The following is a 23,407-nucleotide window of genomic DNA, read 5'->3' as shown; positions in this document are numbered from 1 at the left end:
GATCACCACAAACCTAGTATTTAAACGATATCAAATACCACCCTAATATAACAGAAAGAAGAACCACTTGCATAGTCAAAGAGTTAAAATGGTAATTGATATATTGATATAAAGATATATAGATAATGATACATGATATATTAAAGAAAGTAAAAACATGGAGAATTTCAACACAGATAATAGCTCGCATTATTATCACATAAGAAGCGTATTGATAACAAAGCAACTCGTACATAAAACAAATAAAGCAAAATTTAAAAGGCAAATGTATTCCTTTAGCTATTAACTTTAATGTAATCATAAATGTGGCTATTATTGAATCCCTATTTATATGAAACCAAAATATGTTCGTGTAAATAATATTTACAATATAGACGCGATTTAAAAACAAGAAATACCAGCATCCATCAGAAAGCCAAATGCTCAAATGCATACATTCACTGTATTTCAATGAATGTTATTACTAGTTGCTATAGTATTTTTTCTATTAAGTGTGTCTAAGACGTCTGTGTTTCCCAAAAAATAGGTTCGACATGCAACACTGTGACATTGGCAGCACCAGTGGTCTAGCCATTGCTATAGAGGAGAGTAACCAAGGAAGGATGGACACATGAACTACTTGGTCAGGACAGAATCTGACATGGTAGTTGTAGGTACGATTTGTGTGTTATTATGTCAAGTTCAAATTATTGTAAGGTGTTGTGTAAATGTCATGTTTTTAGGTCAGTGTAGACCATTAAGGAGAGCATTGGAATTCTTTCTCATGGGAAAACAGAAACTGTAGACAACATTAAAGAACTGATGGATGAAAGACTATATTATTTCAATGTAACTGTAATGTTCATAGATTATAACGTAGTTTTCAGTCATTCTCTTCCATCGATACTTTTCAACAATCTAAATTACAAGCTTGAAAACATTTTCAGTATATTCATCAGTACTATTTTTTCACATACTAGATCCATCAGATAGATTCAAGGTGAATACTAACTACTTTCTATTTTACACCTGATTGTCTTTGTTCTATTTTTATATTTGAAAGTTTATTAATGAATGATTCCAACAAAGCCAACCCTTATCCAACTTATTGTTGCTTGTAATATTAAATGATTGAAGAAAAGTAGAAAAGAAACGGTAGATGTTTCATTATATTATTGTCAGTTGACACAGACAACTGGGATCTCGAGAGTCGGTTTGATGTAAGGGAGACAAATCTAGAACTAAACAATCAGTTTAAATCTAGAACACCCTTGGACAATACATTCTCATTGAAGTGGTATTTTTTCATTTTTCATTTTTTGTGATCTAGTTCTAAAGACACACATTGTATACGGTTTCCCCAGAAGCAAAGTGTTCCTCCGGTCATCTTTCGACCAAGTTAAACAATGATGTGTCGACAAATGTGTTGACTATTAATTGGTACTTACACCAAATCTGATATTACAAAAGGGTTGTACACCAAATCTGCTGATGTCACTGTGATCTACACAAAATTTGTTCATGTCACTTGGACCAACAATAAATTTGATGAAATTTGATTCAAATGCGATACTCAATATATGAGTTCAAAATAAACTATATATCATTTATCAATATGTAAATGGACTTAATGGTAATGATGTCTAGGTAATTCAATACATTACTTAATCCAATATGTAAATTAATTTGAAAAAGAAATGCTTTAAACAACAAAAAGCTGTTTCTCCATTTGTGATTTTGGGAACCGAAATTTTTGCTGATTACAGTTAACAAACACCATATACAACATAAGTATTATTGTATAGGGTTTAAACACAATGACAAAGCTATGGAGGAGTTTTGGGGGTGTAAAAATCCCACAAAAGAAAATTATGGATTATTTATTCTTATATAGAATTAATTATGTATAAGCAATATCAAAACGCTAAAACAAATAAAAAACATATTGTATATTGTCTTAAAGTTCAAAGGCACATGCTGCATTGTATATTGCATTCTTGGAATTTGAAAACCTGAATTACGAAACTTGACCCTATTAAGTATAAAAATAAGATGGTTAGTATATAATTAATATTTAAAACAATGCAACACAGAAAAAGGCGTAAATAGTGTCAATAATGTGAATAATTTCTCACACTTGAGACATTCTTTGTTGTGTTTCTATAAATAACCTAATAAGAGAAACATGTGTTAGACTTGCATTTCATCACAACACCTTGAGTGTGGTTGATAGAAAGAGATCAGGTTCGACTTGATGACAAGAATATTTTAAATTTATTTTCATTAAATTTTAGACACTGAACCAGTTTAAGGAATATATCACGTTTTTCCCTAAAGCCACTCTCAAATCACCACAACTTTGGATTATAAATGGAAACTGAGATGACCTTACTTCCCTCACGTACAACCTAGTCAGTTTGAATAGTAGATGTTAGGCGGTGCAACACAAGACAAAGTTGGGCAAAGGACCTTAACTCACTATCATAAATTGGCAATAATTGACAAAAGGGACTTATTTTTCTCCGGCCAATAGCATTCTGTTTGTGATTGATTGAGAAGAAAGGTGAGAGTTGTCGCTTATAAACGCTCATTTATCAGATTTCTCTATGGGCAACTGTGAGCAGGAGGGCTTAGCTAACAAACAATTGCTGTAAATTGTAGCACGAGTTTATAGCACAGAAAGGTGGAGGTGATTATCCGAAGGGAGGAGTTGGCAAAGGCGCAACTCTCGTGGAAACACGGCCGTATGAATTTATAGCATTTACACAAAAACTGTTTTGCTTCATTCACAGACTCATGCAAAATATTGCATGTTAATCTGGGTCAACACGAAAAGCTACGACTTCAAGAGATAAGAAATCATTTGCGAAATGAATTCTTAGCTTGGATACCAATGCAAGGTGAAACGGTGTGAATTAATCTGTTTTTGTCCGCCTGCCTTATAAAGCAATCGTGTAATTTTAGCTGTTATAGATGCAAACTGCAATGATATTGATAGATTTATCAAGTGGATTTGTTTATTCTTTGAATCATGTCAAAGTAACTTAAATGATTAGCTTTGGGTTCGTCCTTTCTATTCTTAAATTTTGAGCCATATTTCAAAGAAAGTGTATTAATGTTCACAAACAGCAAATATAAGCAAAAAGTAAAATAAAAAAATATAATCAAATTAAAAGATACTCCAAAATGAAAAAAAGAAGACTAAGTTTTGAATAAAATATAGTTTTATCTTCAATATCATGGGAATGAATTATATGTAATTATATGATTTGCGACTAAATGCTAAGAGGATTGATATATATTGATTAATGAATTATGTAACAAAGATTCAAAGTCGATATAACTTTATAATTGAGAAATAGTATGTCCCCGAAATGATACAGTTACTATTATAACAATATTTGGCCTTAGTTGTCAAACACTTGCATATATAAGCATATTCGATATATTAATTACTTGGCCTTGCGGATTTTCTTGTACTTTTAATGACTTCTCGTATAAATATATATTATGTTTCTTTTTTCCATTGTTTGAACGATTTTGAGTTTAAATTATGGTTCATTTGCTATTTCCGGTTTTCTAATGTATAAAAACTATGGTAATGAATGCAGTTGAAAGAGACATATACATAAGGAAAAACCAGATATTTACTTGTTTTATCCAGGATGTTTTCACGATAATGTATTCTGTTTGTTTGTTGTTTTTCCATCAATAACTAATTAATAATTAACTAAGTTTATATGGTTTTTCATCGCTTCTAATAAACTAGCACCTGTTGTGATAGTAGATGTAATGTATAACAAACGAAAAACCATTACAAACATTAGAACTAGTTGATACTGTACCGATACTTTTTCATTTGCCTGGTTCCAATTGGTAGTGTTCTTCAATGAAAGGGAAACAACTCTTTAGTATAAACAAACTAATGTTAGTCTATTGTAGTTTTTCTTTTCGTTTATTTTTAAAGTGAATAGTCGGGCAAAGAAAACCAGTCTAAATGCGTTCATTGGCCTTCCAAAAGTTCTCACATATTAATAGGACGGCCAATTTCTGCTTACGTTTCCCAGTTCTGACCATTAAAGTAAAGGAAAGTTGAAAGCATTGAAAGCGAGGCTGCGTGTAAATGTAACCACGGACATAGTCAGCCGGGAGGACGTTTTAGGATTCCTCTACTTTAAATTAATTTCTTCGTACACAGACAGACTTTGGCGAGAGATTTTATTTTTCTCTTTCATAAGAAATTATACTGGATACATTCACACCATTTTTACCGACTTTAGCCATCCTTGCCCGACTGTTCACTTTAAATATTCTCTTATTAAATTCATCAAGATTTGAAAAAAAACCAAATCTGATTTTGATATTTTGAAATTGATTACTTGATGCATTATTCTAAAATTACTGAGGTTAGTAAGCGGAGTATAATTGGTTCCGATAGTGTTGGTAGTGTTCAATATCTTAAAGTGTGTTCATTGAATAAACCATAAAATATACTATCCAGTCTCAATGTGATGACTTTTTGACTCCTTGTGGTTAATCAATAATAGTTTGTTTTGGCCTCCAAACATTGTTTATAACAGAACTGTATGTCCTGTTATGTTTGGAACATTGATTTATATTGTATCTCTATAATCAGGATCTATTTTCCATAATGATTGATATGATTTATTTGTGTTGTGATATTAAAACCTATTGTATTTCACCACCCTGATCAATGACATCCATTTTAGCTAAATTCGACACCTATGTGATATACGCCCTATATGATGTTACTGCTGCCATGCAAATAGCCAACTGGATAAAAAAACCTTTTGAGTAAAGACAGAGGGTATCATTGCGTGACTAATTTATAGTCTTCACCTCATTAAACATTTACAAAGCTACGTAAATAAGTATCGAACTGTTACGTGGTGACACAACTATTTCAGTGTCAATGTCTCAAAACAAGCGGATTCATTGTGTTGTATGTTTTGTCTGAAGGTCACTCTGTGTCCTGGCCCCGAGTTCTCGAAACACACTTAAGTAAAAATCTGACTTCAGTCAAACATATTCATATGAGTTATATAAGGTAAAAAAAATAAGTTTTGACTTAAATCTGAACTTTTGTTTCGAGAAATCGGAGCCTGGCCTTGGTGTTACCGGCACCGGATATTGAATGGTGTTGATGTCACAGTAAGAAATAATACATGAACTATAATCTCAACTACATAATAAGTAGACTTTCAAAGAAATGAATCGAAAGAGGAGGGAAACATATTTACTAATTTCATATTAAAACTTTTAATTTCAGCAATTGTAAGTCAATTAAGCGGCAACTTAATACACGTTTTATACTTAAGGACTTCCCTAAAATTCAAGATTTTTTATTCATTTAAACACAATAAACATGTGAAAAGAGGCCCAAAATACAATACAGATTTTACCCATGGATATAAATAGTACATTGGATACACGCATGTGGTATAAAACAACGGGAATTCTCTTCATAATATCACCATACATGTATATTAATGGAAACAGTCAATGTAAGTCACTTTATAAGAGGAATGACAATTTTTGGATCGATGAACTAATATCAATATTGCCATGACGATTTAATATACTTGTACTTGTAACATTTTCGTGACGATTAGTTTTTGCGATTTCTATTGCCCATGAGGATGTGATATTTAATCACACATGAATATGTGTTACATTGCACTACTACTGACATCTTGCATTTATCAAACTTGAAATCTATCTATTTATCTTGAAATTCTCGAAACCTAACTGTATCATCCTTAATATATACTGCATTTTTATTTCTTCATGCAATGCAAATCACCTCGAATGGAGTCAATGAATGAGAGAGCCGAATTGAAAAACAAAGACAAAGGACGTAAAGACGAAACAGTAAAAACGCTTATAAAGGGAAAAAATAAAAAAAATAAAATGTGTCTTTTTTGTGTCGTCACAACAAAGCCTTTCTTGGGATTGTTGTGTTATCAGAGAGTTTTGTTGATTTTTAAATTAAATCCTTTTAACCAGGACTGATGTTGCGGGTGACTTTTAGGACCAGATGATACCTACTTACAAGGAAAAAAGAAATCGCCATCATGAGCTACCAAGAAGACTTTAATTCGTTTCAATTCGTTTTAATTAGTGTTGGACAAGTGTTTCCTATTTCACCATATACTAAACATATCACAATAATAATGACCTGGGCACATTCAATTGTTTTATTTTAATTCGCAAAAGAAAATAAAACCACAAACATCAGAAATATTCTAAACATTAAGTGCAGATATTAAAACAAGTTTCAGGATTTAATGAAGAAATGTTAACATCAGTTGGTATGATGTTAGCATATACAAACAATGACTCTTTCTCTTCATCTCAAAACAGTACTGCTGTCCTTCAAATGTCATGGAAAATAATGAAGAAATGATTTAAAGTATAACAAAGTTAAACTTTGCTTAGATATATAATACTTATTTCTAAGCAATTTGTAAATGTTCTTGACATCATTAGATTATGTTAAGAATTAGATAAACTTTCAAATATGAATTACAGAATGATGTGAAGATGAATCACATTTTGAATGACAAAAAGTATATCGGTATTTGAATAGTGAATGAGAGCCCTCATACAAAATGACAGCTCTGTACAAATAGTGAATTCGTGGTCCCAACTCTAGCAGTCATCTTTACGTATACATGTCTTGGAAATAAAAAACATATTCTACTGGAAATGAAATCCAGTTACAAATTTATAACTTTATTTGTTTGATACTGATATCAAGTGTAACAATTTATTAACATCAATGAACGCAGAATTCAAAACTTCAAAAAGTAAAAGATACGTATTAAGAAACTTTCGTAACAGGAATGGTTTGGATCCTTTGGTGGATTATCAACCTTAGAAAGAAATCAAATTGTTACATCTAAAGGCATTTATGCATTGAAAATCCAAAACAAAAAGTAATATTTTCATAATATAATGTCTATTTGAAACATTTTATTTCTGTATAAGATACCTTCGAACATGAAAAACATTTTCTTGTATGATAAAATGTATTTCGGATAAATCTTTGTGGATTAAAAAGGTTAAATTGAATGACATTTCCTGTAGAAAAGTAGCCCAAGACAAATACTGTGTTGTTTACCTGTAATTACTATTTAAAATATGATTCTCGCCAAATAACTCTGATCGAAGTATTCTAGCAACCTAGGTATTTAGACCATTTATGGTATAAATCTACCATCTGTGGAAGTCGACATATCAAGTTGTCACTTTCGTATTTCAGCCAATTAATGTTAAAGTTGTATATAAACGAGGTACATATTTATAAGGATGATCGGTAGGTCATGACATTCGGAATCCCCTCTCTATTCTACCCGTCTTTATCAATCATTTGTCAACGAGTAAAATGTAGGGCTTCTGCGGGCTTTTTCATTGATTTTCAATCTATCTCTGGTACCTGTCGACATTTTTATAATATCCTTTTAAATGCCCAAATACTTTGATACATAAACAAGCAAACACATGACCCTAGTGAAATAGGGAATTAAGGAAAATCAAATAAAGATACTTTGTGTCAAAAACCGATGAAGATTCACGTTCGTATAGCCTCAATATGGGCAAGAGGCGTGATAATTCGCGTATTAATTGTCACTAGTGTAATTTTATAGATCCGACACAAGCAATAAAATGATAACTGTATACACACCCTGGCTAATACCAAGACGCTCAGGCATGCTCTGGGGATTATATTATATTTTCATGAATGAAGTTTTATTGAATTTGAATTTAAGCAAATATTGTAATTATCAGCTGTAGAATAGTATTGTAAAGTACAAGGAAAGTTATTCGCCTGCGATATATATCCGTGCACTAAATATCAGTATTTATAATAAAGTTTCAACAGCATTTTTGCATAATGCAGTATTCTGATTTGTTATTTATCTCTCTTTTCACACCTTAAAGTAAAAAATGCGACATTTGCAAAAAACATTAGTTCATAAAACAACAATGAAACAAATTGAATATAGACTATATAAGAAAGATAAAGCGTTGAAAGTTTGAAAGATAATTATTGGGTTTTTTTTCTATGTATTCATACTACATTTGAATTTCTGATTGGCAAATTATTTTTGTTTTTCATATCACTATGAAATAAAACAAAAATCCGAGAATGACGACACTGACGTGCGTATTGATTCGGAAAAAGGAATCCGTTGAAAAATCACTGGAATCGTTCATTAAAACCCATTTCAACAAATAAATTTAAAAAAAAAAATGATCATATGCATTAAGGTCAGATTTTTTTAATTTCATTGGGTTATGAAAAACAATTTACTTCCGAACTTTTGTGAGATAGTGGCATCATTGTTTAAAGAAAATAATCTTCATAGATTATAATAATTTTATACAAAAAGCATATATATCAAAACCTCAATAAATATTAACAACAATTCTGGCAGGTTAAAAAAAATGCCGAGATTTTAGAACTTGATTAGCATACAGATATGTCAGTACTGTAATTATCACAAACACGTTAAGGCATGACAAAACTAATAATGTAATTGTTTAAGGATAGGATATTGAAGTTGAATTGATTTTTTTTCTTTATTTTGTTCTTATACATATATCGCGATGAATCATTTTCAATACCGCAACGGGGATGAAAGGCATCACTTTCATTCTGACTAGCAAATTAACTGAAAAGAAAAATAATTCTGATCCAGAAGCGCGAATTTTCCTATTACGTATACACACGAAACGATTATATTGTGACAACTGGTAATAATAAAGTTTTTACATGTGTGTAAATCCGAGACTATTTTGATAAGCAAATCTGAGTAATGTTGCATTTGTTTATAATAGCCGGCCTCCACCGGTTTACTCTGTATGTATAAGCTAAAAGAAACACACAAGACATGTTTATCATCAGACATATTTAACGCTTACGAGCCCTATTTTGTCACATAATATATCTCAGCTAAATCCTCATTAGAATCGTATGCAGGAGGCCAAGTCCTAAACATACGTTTGAAGAGAAGCCGGAATCTAATATATGTATAAAAACTAGAATTACATAAATGCATCAGTCGTGAATTGTAAACAGTTGGTGGTATGAATAGGTATATGTAACAGTAAACCAGAACAGACGTTTGTAACCAGAGATTATATGAATAATGTTCCAGCCAATTTGACAGTTTTACTACTGTTTACTTATTTTTTGCTGTTGGGTATTTTGATTGCAATAAGAACCTGTCTGAAATAAAACAATCCCTGTATCTCTAGTTTCATATTCAGTTATAACTCTCAGTTTATCATATGAAAGCGTCGGGGATACTATTTTTCTTGTGCAAAGACTTTGCAAATAACATGTTCGTTTTTACTTGGATGGACCTCACAGTGCATAGACAATCAAATAATGAAATTAACTAAACTTACAAATGATAAAAAAATAATGATGGCAATGGAGACTATACAATAGGTATTATTTTTTGGAATTCAATAGTTTAAAAGTTAAAACAGTACAAGTGCAATAAGGCAATAGTAGCAAGAAAAAGAAAAAAAATATCATTAGATAGCATGCGATAATATGAATGCAAAATGAATTGCGTGCACATTTGTAATGCATATCGTATAGCAATTTGAGAAGGAAATTCCCCAGAATAAATGTTACGTGGGATATATTTTGTAAAAAATATAACTTTAAAAACTGAAGAAAACTTTTAACCGTTCGTTTTCTATAATGCTATTTTCTGTATTGAGTGTTTGGTATTGTATTTCCACATTCAATTTAAGTAAAGAGGAAAATTTCTAAAACATAACTAAAACACGATGTGAATTTATCTACATGGAAATGATTTCTGTAAACCACCAATGCATTCCTAGCCAAGGGGTCTATATTTTGGTTAAAAACAACATGTTTGCTTCAGTTTGACGAAAACTGCATCTTATTATATAAATGTGAGAAATGGAAACAAATTTAGAATGACATCATGTTTCAAAACATGTCAGTTAAGAATTGACAGGGGCTATGTTTTTCTAACCTGGCTGACGAAGTTCTACAACACCAGAATAACCTAATACTTGAGTGGGAGCAGCTACCGCCAGGTGGCGGGGCTCCAGAGTGTCGCGGAAGGATGTCGGAAAGGGGAATCGTTTGGATACAGAAGGGGAGAAACATACTAATGTGATTGAAGATATATATGCTGTGCAGGACAAATTCAGATTTATAAAAACAAAACATTGAATACAAAGTGCAAAAATGCTTAATGTCTAGAATAAACGAACATTATGAAAGTTAGGTTTTGATTTTATTGCAATAAAAGTATTGCTGGCATGTGTCTAAACTCCCATGTGTTGCCACAGCATACAACCTTGTCATAAATACCTTAAGACATATTTCTAATAAACAATCACAACATTACCAGAAAAAACCGTTATGTGACGTCACCTGATTGTATTCAAAGATAAAAGTGGTCCATAAGAATCCTCACCCGTCTCACATAGGCACAATGTTGGAAATTTCCAAGAAAATAAAATGAATAATACTAATTCCGCCGGAAAGAATGATACAAACATTATACATGCTACCGGTATGGGTTATCAGGTAATTTAACTGATTTAATTACATTGATTTAAATAAAAAGCCTCGCAATAGTATATACAATGTATGATTTATATTACATTCTTTATATGATAAATAAATAATTCCGTCATCAGTTTAATGACGGCTCATAGCAACCAGCAAAATTTACATCCACGACACTATTGTTATTCAAAGCACCGAATATATGACTCTTTAATTGTGTCTAATGATAAATAAAAACAGGTTATTTAGATGGAACCAAATCGTTATCGATTTCTTTTCCAGATTTAAATAATTTGTAATATATATTTCTTATACCAACAAATATTGCTTTTAAAATAACACTAAGATCGCAAATGAACTTTGGTCAGTTTAATATGCTTAAATAAAATAAGGTTATAAGTTTCCATATTCAATAAATACGACTTAAATCCTAGTTATCCCCGCTAACTTTCTGTCTACCATCCATATGATCATTCGTCCAGATATCATATTACCATCCACGTGCCGTAATCCAAGTTGGTTGCTATCACACATTTACATGTCATGGAATCTATTTCGAGATGTGGTGTTTGATATGCAGCCTCCTGGCCTGTCTGTTATGGAAATACTACACTATATCGAGTTTAAAGTCTCAGCCATAGGATTTATTATAATTCGTAAGTGTTACTCCGGTATCAACTTAATGCTAATGTTTGTTCTTTGTCAGTGAGAACATGCTTCCAAATAACAATACATGTACATATAACACGAGCTAAAAATACAGAATGCATACCGCATTCAATGCATAAGGGATAAAATTCAAGTGTTTTAAGCTTTTGGTAATACTCTTACGTGAGAAATGGTTTTCAATACTGGCTGTTTCCATACTAACAACACAATTATATTCCATACTTGTCACCTGATATAGAAATATTAAAAACGAAGTTTTTTTCTTAAATCTGAAATAATGACATTCAGTGCTTAAATTATATAGCTTCAAAATAGTTACTTATTTTACGATAATCTAAACTAAGTCCTATCGCATTTGAGAGTAATATTAGCAATGCCTGTTCTAATTGTTTGATGTTGTAACACGATTCAATATTACTTCGGAAAAAGACAGAAAATAATTAAATCAAAAAGATTGAAATACAAACTAAGCAAAAGCTAAAATACCAACATTGCGAAAACATAAATAGATAAAAATAAATAAATATGATGACGGATGACTTGGCAGTAGAACTATATTAACGCTAGGATTATAATTCTAATTTTTAACATATATTTGCATAATCTTAAAAGTGTGCAAACGATTTTGAGTTTGTTACAGTATGCAAATATTCTTTATTTAAAATTTACTTAAAAGAAAGTTTTACGGCACAAGAAAAAAAACCTTTTTAACCTTTCGAATGCTGATTTTTCATTGTTTAGTCGAATTGCAAAACTATTTTTGTCACAATTAAATCTTGTATAATGTTTTTTCTGCATACTTTATGAACAAATAAAAAAAATCGTTAAATATACCAGTTCAGGTGGATGAAACACACGCTAAAACTGAACCGGACTAACACTGTTATTCTTTTAAAATTGTGTTCTTAATAATGTTTACGTCAAAAGGATATTTTCATTAATATGTTATTGTCAAAGTATTTATGCTCAAAGTGATCGTAGAATCAAGAATATCATCAAGAACAGTTCCAACTTCTTACATCGGATAATGTTACTAAAATAGTATTACAAAATTAAACTATCCCCGTTGATAAGATCAAGGGAAAAAATAAAACATTTTATGCAAATCAAATTTTACGAATAGTTTTACAGTTAAATGCAATGTGTCGGTTGAAACTCTTTCTACATAAAATTCAAGTTTCCAGATTATGTATATATGACAGAAGTCTTACTGCGAGTTGAAAAATATTGGAAGCAAACTTTCTTTACGTATAATATTACAATTTGGACGCTCATTTATTCCTTTGTTAGATAATTATGAAAACAAACATTTTCCATCAAGTTTCTTTGAATTTTGAATATTTTTATGTATGGTGCTTCTCTTCTTAATACATTTATATTATGTTAACGTACACTTTGGAATTTCTCTAAAAAATCTATCAATTTGAATTAATTTGAATAGAAATGTGTTAAAATATGGCTATATTTGCTTTCAAAGTACATTTGTATTATTTGTAGAAGACAGTGATGACTAAAAATTATGAAAGAAAGTCAAGTAAAACTTTAATAAAAGTAATATTAACTAGATATCAGATATAGTGGTACTTTGGGAAAAACTCGTGACAGGAGTGATTCGAAATATGCTGTTATGTGCAAATGCCAGTTTTGAAGATATTCGAAAGCGAAAACATATAATATATAAATATACAATTAAGAATGATGGTAAAATAAGTAAGGATGATTTTTGAAAGAAAAACAGGAATATTGAGTAATAATGTTAAGCAGCCAAATATTGATGGCATGTCTGTCTAGGTATGCTAATAGCGTAGACATTGTTTGTATGTCTACAAGTCGGGAAATTGACCCTTACATGTATGTAAGATCAAATTGGGTGTTTAATAGACAAAAGGCCGGCTGTTATCATAGGCCATTTCTCACTGATAAAGTCTTAAGAGGGATTCTAATGTAACTGGTCAGATTTGGCCTGGATATCATTGTTGTTGTTTAGAATCTGTTTCGTTTACTGGGATGTGGGTAGATCCTGTGGGATTAAATTAACGAAGGACACTACTAGGTGTCTATCATCAGGCTAATCCAAGATTCAGCCGTCTTCAAACAGTCCCAACAACAAGGATTAGTACTCCCAATATTACCCCCATTTACACAGAAGGGTGGACAGTCCTTTAAGGCCCTTATCATCCTTTAATCTAACCCTGAACTGGACACTGACAAGTTAAAACAATCAGCACAATATACCCGATCCTTTGGGACACCTTTCTCCTCATTTACCTTCTACCTGAAGTCAATGAAATGCGCATATTCCATGACATCCGTTGCTATTGGCAACAGCGGTAGCCATGTTGGAAGCCATTGTTGTCATGTGATAGGTGACCTGGTGGTTTCAATGACCCGTGTGCTGTAGTTTACTTAAGAGATTGATTTTATCGGATATGTTGAGTTTATAAACAATGAAGCGAGAAGAACAATATCATTTGTGTGTTTACGACACGACATTTTAACACTCAACTGATAATATAACTAGCCTTATAGCAGTTGCCGCCATTTTTTGGCGCTATTTTGAGTGAAAGGGAAATTTATGATTTTTTTTTATTTCTTAGACCTTTCCATTAGACATACATGTATGAAGCTGATTTTTGCTATCACCTCTGTTCAGATAATTATACAAATTGTGTTTAAGATATCCTAGCTTTGTTCTTTTTGTTTAAATTAATATTTAAACTATAGATAGTCACTTTGAAAATAAATATTTTGTTAAATTCCGAAACATAAATTGAATAAGTATATTGATAATTGATGTCTGCTCTTAAAGTTACAGGTAAAAAAACCCATTAAAAATCTTTAAATGAATGTCAGAATCTAAATCAGATATCCTTTTCTGATAACATTTGTATGTAACATTTTGAAATACCTATTCAGCTTATTTATATGTTTAATCCCTCTAAAACAACTTTCTAATCTATAAAAATGATTCATTTGGCCTCTGTTAATTCGCCACAAGGTTGATATTGACAAAATTGAAATCAGTAAAAAAAAAAAAAAAAAAAAAAATTGCCGTGTTCTTTAAATTGTGATTGTTAATTTTAGCGTTCCTTGTGTTCCTGTGTAACGTATTTCATATGTCGACTAGTCAAAGGGGGATAACTTTAATGTTTCTCTTTAGTTGAATAGCATTCAATATACCTTTAAAGATAGCCTCGGAACAGCTAGTGCAAACCATTTGTTTTTCTGGTCTTTTTTAATAATGCCCTATAGAAACAAAGCGCATATTATAAGATGACTGGTTAACGAAAACAGTTTCTACTGCATTAATGTTCTCATCCATCCTAGATCAAAATCACAAACATAGTTTGAAAATAGCACCGAAAACATAAAATGTTATATTTCCTAGTGTTTTTTTTTTGGAGAAAAATAAAGATTTCGTATCAATGAATGCGATTTAAAAAAAAATATTATCATGTAAATGTATTTGATAATTACAGGTTTACGGGTGAGTTATATGGAAAGGATGTATACCTTCATGTAATAGCAACTACAGCTGCAATGACACATAACCATTTATATTTTATTGTTACCTATTGTAAAAGGATGTACTCGATATTTGAAATTCAACCATTTTATCATTAAACCACTAAGGTTTAGAATTGACAGATTTGAAAAAGTCACAAACCTTACATAATCCTTTTTTACATATTTTTTTTTTTATTTTCTCAAAATATTTCATTTTTGGTTAATATTTTTAGTGGATCTTACACACAATTGTGCAAAATACCTAACAAGATGTATTGTATATTATAAAGCACAGTCTTTTGATCTTTGTACAATATTTGATAAATCAAAACTAAGGCGCAGTTTTGTGAAATATATATGAAATTATCAAATCAAGTAATGAAATATGTCTAGTAACGTCGAACAATCGAATCAAAGGGGCAAGTTTGTAATAATTTATGAAATATAAAGTAATAAAATATCACTCACGTCGGACAATATGAAAAGAACAGATATGTTCAATCTAGAAAGAAATAAATGATCGAAATATAGTTTTTCGTATTGCCTATATGGACTCGACTTTTGTTTTACTGTGAATGAAGATTAGTGTCCATCTTTTTTTCTGAAATTAGTAAGAGGACAGGCGTTACAAAACTGAACGTGGAATTTTCCTGGGAACTGAATGAGGGCAATTTCTACAAATACATGGAATGTCGTAGGGATCAATGCTAAAGATATATGTCCAAATATTAAAAAGATCACAAAGGTAGTTCAAATTAAATATATCTACTGGTTTGGTATACTGAAAAATGACCATAAATCGCTTTCTTTCAAAAATAATCGAAACTTGTTCACATTAATCGTTTGAGGGAAAGTGCGAGAGCTCTAGCCTGTGATGATGACTACAGTTATCATTCTCACAACAAACATCATTGTTAGAAATTATATCCTATCTAATTGTGATCATCTCTACTGTATGAAACACGTAAATTATTACAAAAGAAGCATAAGAATGACCCTTTTACTAAAATCTTTTCATTTGTGGAATGTTTTAACAATTATAAAACATTATTATTTATCATATTCGATATAATCCTTTTTGATAAGCTTTAATCGATCATTTAACTCTGTAACAATTATTATGGATACATTATCTGAGGGAGATAAATATTATCGGGTGGTCTTGCAAGATGAGATGGATTATAAGGTGTGGTAATTTCAATCTTATCTCTTATTGTGTCTTTTCAGCGAATGGGTAAATGTGTTTATCTCAACCTGGTTAAAGGTGTGAATTTATCCAAGACATTTCAATATAAATTTCAAATTAAGAAACACAATTTATTACATATTTCTTAACCTGCTGTAAAACGAATATAATGATACTAATACGCGATGTTTTATAATCCTGACGGAAGTATGACATTAACTATAAAATTCATTGTTGGGACGGAATGCGGAGATTCGGAACAGGTGTTCGTATTGTAAAGATATCAAAATCTCCCGGATTAGCAGATTAAACTTCTAACCATGTTTATCCATTTATAATACCCTAACATTGAAAGGTGAAGATAGATAATTGAACATATATCAAACGCTAAGTACATAAACAGTAAAATGATGTTTACAAATGCCAGCCACTATTAAAGTATCTAGTCAACAATTTCGCTCCTGTAATCACATTTTATTTCTCCTCGTTGTATATCTTTTCTAAAGACAATTTAAAACGACAGAGTAAGCAGTTGCTAGCTATAATCACATGGTTAAACAACACAAAACGGTTTTTTTTATTTACAATAATAAAAAAAAAATATTCGGAAATAACTTTGCATCCCGAGTTTTTTTAAACGTTTCAAGTCTTTCATTTGGATTACTTGCAGACATTATTTATCAATGAATTCATCCGAATATAACAGAAAGCAGTTCATTCAACTCTTTTCCATATAACGTATATAAATCTACTACTAGTGTCTATTTTTGAACTAGTTTTCATGTTTGAATTATTTGAAACTTTCTTTTCTGCTAGCGATAATATACATTATATCGTATATCTGAATCAATAATACTATTAGATAGAACATTAAAATATACTTTAATCATTTCTAGAAGGCAATGGACTACACTATGGATATCGTACATACCTAAAGTATATTCATTTTGGTCGATTGAGAAATGGTTTAGTTAACATCACAATCCGGTCGGTTACTCATACTATTATGGTGTTGTTTTGTTCTTAACCCGAACAGGTCGAGTATGATATAGCTAGACGGGTGTCTTATTTTGAATGCTGGCTTTTTAATTAAAAGAGTCATTAATTCATTCGAGAAGAATGCATAAAAATGCGAACAAAAATGTATACAAAATAATATAAATGAAAATTTACCTCGTGTACAAAGATATTTTACCTTTATCCAAATTTCTATTTTCCTCTTGATAACGTAATGCACAAGATAATTTGTTTATTGCATATTGCTTGAAATCACTAAATTCGTTCTAATAATAACACTAATCAAAGTTTATATGACTACAAATGTATTTGGAAATCTCACTAATACAAAGAAATATAAAGTAATTTAGTGTTTTGAAAATATCCGGTATCGTATTCTGCCGTAGATATGACCAAACTAGGATAAAGAAAATCGAGGAACAATATGTTTGAATACTTATTAATTATTCAAGTACTAAAATAAATCATAAAATAAGTCTTTAATCCCTGTCACCAAACATCATTCCATAGCTTTCTGACATAAACTTTAACTATGGTTTCATGTTTATACCACAAGGATTCTCAGTATCTCATAACTCTTTCGTATCATTATGAAGCATCAGAATGACATCGTACCATGCCATTTCTTGTGTTCGATACCTGTTGTATTGATATTTACCTCAATGAAATGATAAAAACATAATATAACCCAAACCTTGATATTCTTACTCAGTGGAAAATACCATGTGCAAAAGGTATTCCAGGTTTGGAAGGAGAACAATATGTACACGTCAATTATGTGCAAAAGTCTGTGCTGATCTTATGAACAACCTTCTTTCTAAATGTGACCTTCTAACGCTTCATGAATTGAACTATTTGGCGAATTTTGCCTTCAACTAATCATGACCATGACCATGTCCGACGAATAGAATATCATTTCTATAAATGTACTGCCTACAAAGTCAACAAACTTGTTTATTTAATATACTGATATAAATGCTTTGTAAATTAATGTCTATAGAAAGTTAATATAATTCTATGTTTGAGAAATAAGGAAAATATCAAAGACTCACACAGGTCACATCCACAATGATAAATGGATGTAACAATGGCTGTAATATGATACTTCCATTTCATTAGTGTATAACCTAAGTGTGGTGTAATTTCATAATCGATTATCTGAGCATTTAAAAATGTTTTTGAAAACAAAATGATTTAAAACGCTTCGAACAAGATAAAATTATTCTTTTTTCCATTAACAACGGGTGATATAGAACAAAATCATATCCCAAACTCAGAGTTGACATGGAGCAATCATAAACAAAATATAGATGTTTGATTAAGAATCTATAAAAGTATGCTAACAAAAATGCTTGTACAAAAAGTGTAAGTGTTCACTGATACATATGAACATTTGTGATTGGTTCTTCATATAGGAAGAAGTCAATGCTCCCGATAGATGCAAACACTTATTCTTCTAAATCTACTTATCAAACCTAATACCATATCTATGATAATCCCCACAGTGTATGATTGATTTTCGATACTTTTACACACGTCGTTTTATTATGTAACAATGATCCAGCAACTTTCTCAACTGTTAATGTGTCTGATATCGAGACAAATATGACATGACGTGCAATTTCTTAAACAAATTGAGGGCCATTTAATATAACGTTTTTATATGACAAGAGAGAGTGTTTGTTAGAGGTCAAAGGACAGCGACATCCAATGGTGTTTCCCTAAGCCTCCCAGCACCATGTGTCCGTCACACTGTTTATCGGGTACATAGGCCTGCTATATAGCACGTCTCGCACACCGGATGCCCCCGTGCATTCGTGCCGTTGACAATAATTTTTGGAGAAGCTTTAATGATATTTATTTGTTACAATGTAAAATGATCATGAGGAAATCGCGGGCGAATCGGTGCAAGAAAAGAAAAAAAGTATGCATAGTATTAAACTTTTGGTCTTCGAAGCAAGGCCAAACATCTTTAACCATTTCATTAAATTATACAGGTAAGGGAATCACTTAATATTGATTGGCGTGTCAATTTCAGATGACAAATGTGTATCATGAGCTAGGGTAAACAGTACACGACACAAGCATCAAACCACCAGTACTGCTGTGTGCTGTTTAGGATAGGTTAGAGGTTAATCTAAAATTCTGACCTAAAACTTGTTGGTCAGGTGAGGAAAGGATTCATCCTTATCGAGGACTAGTGGTGATTAATCATCGTCAGGCTTCCAAGGGGATCATCCCGAACAATTTACATCATTTGACGAATTACAATATAAAAAGCACGACAGAAATATTTGGGGAAAGTTGTACTTGTATATCAAGATATTGACACGTAACGGGATGGAACGCGTTATTTAAATAGCAGTTTCCGGGGTAACTGAAATTTAAGTGCAGTTAGATGGTTTGTTGAATCAATTTCTTGTTTAAATATACTAAACCCCTTTGATTGCCCTTCGTTGTTAAATTTCTGCGAATTTTAACAAGCTTTTGTGGGTTTAATAGCGTCAAAATGTACCAACTGAGATAGTCTGTAGGTGACACTCTTGATATCTATGATATTCCTTTGACATCGATTGTTTGTTATACTAAAATATGATTCTATTGAAATAAAATTAGGCTTTAATTTAAAGCTTTCAAATATGAATAAATTATATACTGAGTAAGTATTCATACGGAATGTCCGATTGAACAGTAAAACACACAAAATAGTCAAAAAGAAAGAAAACAAGAAACTTCAAAAAGATTGTTACTAACTGTCTTACCAGCTCAGACAATTACAGAGAACCACGGGAACATTAAAATCTTAGATAAACCCTAAGATACCCTAAAACCTTTTCAATAGGTGTATATATATATTTTTTATTTCATCATATTTTAATTAAAACTTGTTATTCATTATATAAATAAATAAACCTAATGACATAATCTTTCTTCGTGTCGTTTTACATCATTTAGTTTCCAGCTCTGGCAGAAATACAAATGTCGATAAATATAACTTAAAATTTAAAAGAAACAATTACTATAGATAATATCAGCCGCACAATTTGCTGAAAACATCCAGATAGATTATGAGTGGTTTTCGCTGTTTGAGTGTACAACTACTAAGAAAATAGGGAAGGTCGATACAAGAATAAATTCGTTATGGACAAAACTTCGTTACATATTATTTAAAACTTGTACAAATTATTATGTTACTAATATTATATATTTTGTAATACATTAAAATTAGTTTTATTCGTGTTCGGTGTGTTCCAGTTTTACGGTATAAAGGCGAGCTTTTCTGGAAGGACAAATTGGAAAGTATGTTTTAAAGAAAATTTAAGGTAAGAGCGACAATTCGTACATGTGGTTTCACAACTACATTGGTGTAGTAGCGTGTTTTAGCGTGTTTTCAGATTCTAATGTTGATAACACAACTTTAACTTTTCAGTATGACAGACTACATGTTAAGCTCAAATTCTGCTCTGTACTTTTAGATACCAATGTTATGGTATTATATTTACTTTCTCGCTTACTTAAACGCATTGCCAAAGATAATTTTCTAAACAGAAAATAATATGATACCGGGATGACATCCAAAATGCTTATTGTTCTGTTTATTGAAGAGTTAGTTAGATTTAAATGATTGGTATACTCGTATTACCCATTATGGGAGTAATAATGAATAAACATGTACAAACTATAATTGTTATGACTATTTCAGTGCAGATTCTCAACTTCAATTATAATAATGATTTTATCTATTGACAAAATATTTCAAGGTTATTGTCTATTTATCTTACTGATACGAACTATTAAAACTGCTATACAGACGTTGCATTGACAATGATAGTGTTCGGATTCCAGTATTCTGCATTACTGACGATACCCACAATGTTAATAGAAGTGAATTCTGTGTAAATATCAAAATGGACGATCCATCCCGTGGTGGCTATTAATATCGCTGCGGTAGGTTTAGCTTATATTTAGTAAACAATTATACCAACATTAACATCAATGGACGACATAAAATATCGCCGAAAAAAGTTGGCCATTATGACGCAATGAAAACATTCAATAAAACGGTAAGAGTTTGTTACGTTAAACTCTTTCGATCAACAGGAAAACAAAACACTAGAAAGCATTTAATACCATATAGGTCAAAGTTAATCCTATGTTATATATCATCCAAATCAGATCACCGACGATCCTTTACAGCTTTATATGAAGTCATACTTCAGCCATTCACAGAAATATGTAGTCACATCAAATGTTCAGGTACAGTTACCAACAAGTTAACAGTTCTTATGTCATAATAGTGATTATAATTTTGTTTATGATTTCAATAATAAATTAGAATTAATGGTTTGGATAACAGTTTTGATAACTGATTTGTTGCTTTGCTTATTATCAGAATATTTTGTTTCAGTGAAAACATGTAATTTTTATCTGAAGATACTAAAGTGTTTGTTTTATCAAATTAAATTTTTCTATGTAGAATGATTGTGTGTAGTTTGAAGCAAAATATTCTAAAAAAAATGCTTCTTTTTAGATTTACTTACGTTCTATATTCATGAATAGAACATGCTTTAAATATGTCACTTCAACTGAATGTACGTGGTGAGTGTCAAATACAAAGAGGGACATACAAAATTTTTTGCATTAAATTTTACAAATTCAGCCACAAATACGCTTTTTAATGCGAAAGAGATTCATAGTTCATGAGTTAATGTCCGTGTACTTGTAGTTTGTTGTTCATATTTGGATGAAAATTTTTAGTGTCATCACATGCAATGTTTTGCTCTGAAATTCATATTACAATGTACAAGATAACAAGTGCAATCAATGTGTGGAATAGAGTCATGTAAGAAATGTTCATCTGGAAATGTCGGGTTATTTTCTCAAACGTTTGTTTCCATTACGATCTCAAAATTTCGTATTATCATATCTTTAACTTCAAGTAATTATCTCAAACACTATGGTAACTATCCCAAAATGTTTGCTGTCACTAGGGTAATACAGATGTGGAAGACATTAATCTATCTTCTTATGGAATCTATGGTATATATTGATGCCAAAGTTTTCAGACATTCGTCATTATGCTGCATGTTTCGACTAATTTGAAATCAAACATCTGCACTTTATGTGTTCATTAAAGCTTATAAATCTTTCAGTAGAGTGAATTACAACCATTTTCTTTAGTTGGTCTCCGATACTTCTTCGGATATACCCATTGATCTCAATCCAATGTCGTAGGGGGTTTAACTCTATCATTATTAAGTTACATTCTTCGATTGCTTCCCTTCACACACAGTCTATACAGTTTATAGTTGTTGACAATTTTTGTTAAAATTAGCCATATTAAAGTATTGCTTGATGATTACAGAAAAGTTATACAGGACAAAATACTTTTCGGCACTAATAAGCTATGTCCATCGCTGTCAGCATTGCTTCGACTTTTGAATACATAAATATGTCATACTAAAATTCGTAGTTGAAAAACGATATAAACAATTTTGTGTTTAATGTAATTTTAATCATAAATACAAGGAATATATTAGAAAGAATAGGTTATGCTTAAACTACGTAATAAATATGCATCGTTTCTGGTGCAAAACGGCGCATTAAAACGTCTTTTTTCTAATACCCAATTAACATGACTATAAAAGTGATTCCTTATCATGTTATCTATCGAACTATATTCACAATCGATTGACAATATCACTTAATATGTAAGAAAAATGGGTGTTCTCAAGCTTGAAATATATTATTTGTGCAGTTTTTCTGCCTGAAAATAGATTAAATTAAATTTTCTGTAATATTAGGGTGAAAGTAGTCTCAATTCTGTTGTTGTTTTTTTGTTTGTCCTAAATTTCTAACGATGGATCGAAATACAAAACCATTGTATTTTTCAAACGTCACTTAACATTCTAATGTTTCAATCATGTTTTGGTATAATTTCGCCCTAAAAATAAATGAATAGGCTAAACAGAAAATGACTGCCCATGCCAATTTCACAATATTTGTATATGATGTACCAAAGGTAAAATGCTTTTCAAATATCATATTGAAAATGGGGTCCTCGGTCAAATTTTCACAATTTCACTAGCTTGAAGTTTGTAGCTTACAACTCTTCCCCATTTCATCCAGTGCTAAAATGAGTCATATTTGACTATATTTTGAAAAACAAGCCGCGAAAAAACCCATTCCACACCAGTTCATATGTTTTTTTTTTTTTATATTTCATATGGTTTATGTCTCTTTATTTTTATGATTTTCTCCAAAAAAATTTTGTTTTAAGGAAATATCATGCGATTATTTTAGAATTCCGGAATTTCGGTCCGGACGGGTCCCCTTTTATCATTTATTGCGACAAACGTTACTTCCGGTGTTTAAATCCCATTCTCTTTTACGACAGGGACCGCAAAAACCTCAGAAATATCATGTTATTTTTACTTAATTATTTCAAACATTCAATATTA

The 23,407-nt window shown here is 31.0% G+C and overlaps 1 long non-coding RNA gene across 1 annotated transcript in view; it reads left to right on the top strand.

Annotated features, from left to right (window-relative positions):
• Positions 1–4,441, top strand: part of LOC138323209 (uncharacterized) — a 42,699-nt gene extending 38,258 nt beyond the window's left edge. Inside the window, exon 4 of the long non-coding RNA XR_011208532.1 lies at positions 527–4,441. This is a non-coding gene — a long non-coding RNA (uncharacterized lncRNA). The remainder of the gene's footprint in view (positions 1–526) is intronic.
• The last annotated feature ends 18,966 nt before the right edge of the window (positions 4,442–23,407 follow it).

This window comes from Argopecten irradians, chromosome 5 (genome assembly GCF_041381155.1).
Source record: "Argopecten irradians isolate NY chromosome 5, Ai_NY, whole genome shotgun sequence".
Classification (NCBI taxonomy): Eukaryota; Metazoa; Mollusca; class Bivalvia; order Pectinida; family Pectinidae; genus Argopecten; species Argopecten irradians.
This window is presented reverse-complemented; position numbering and strand designations above follow the sequence as displayed.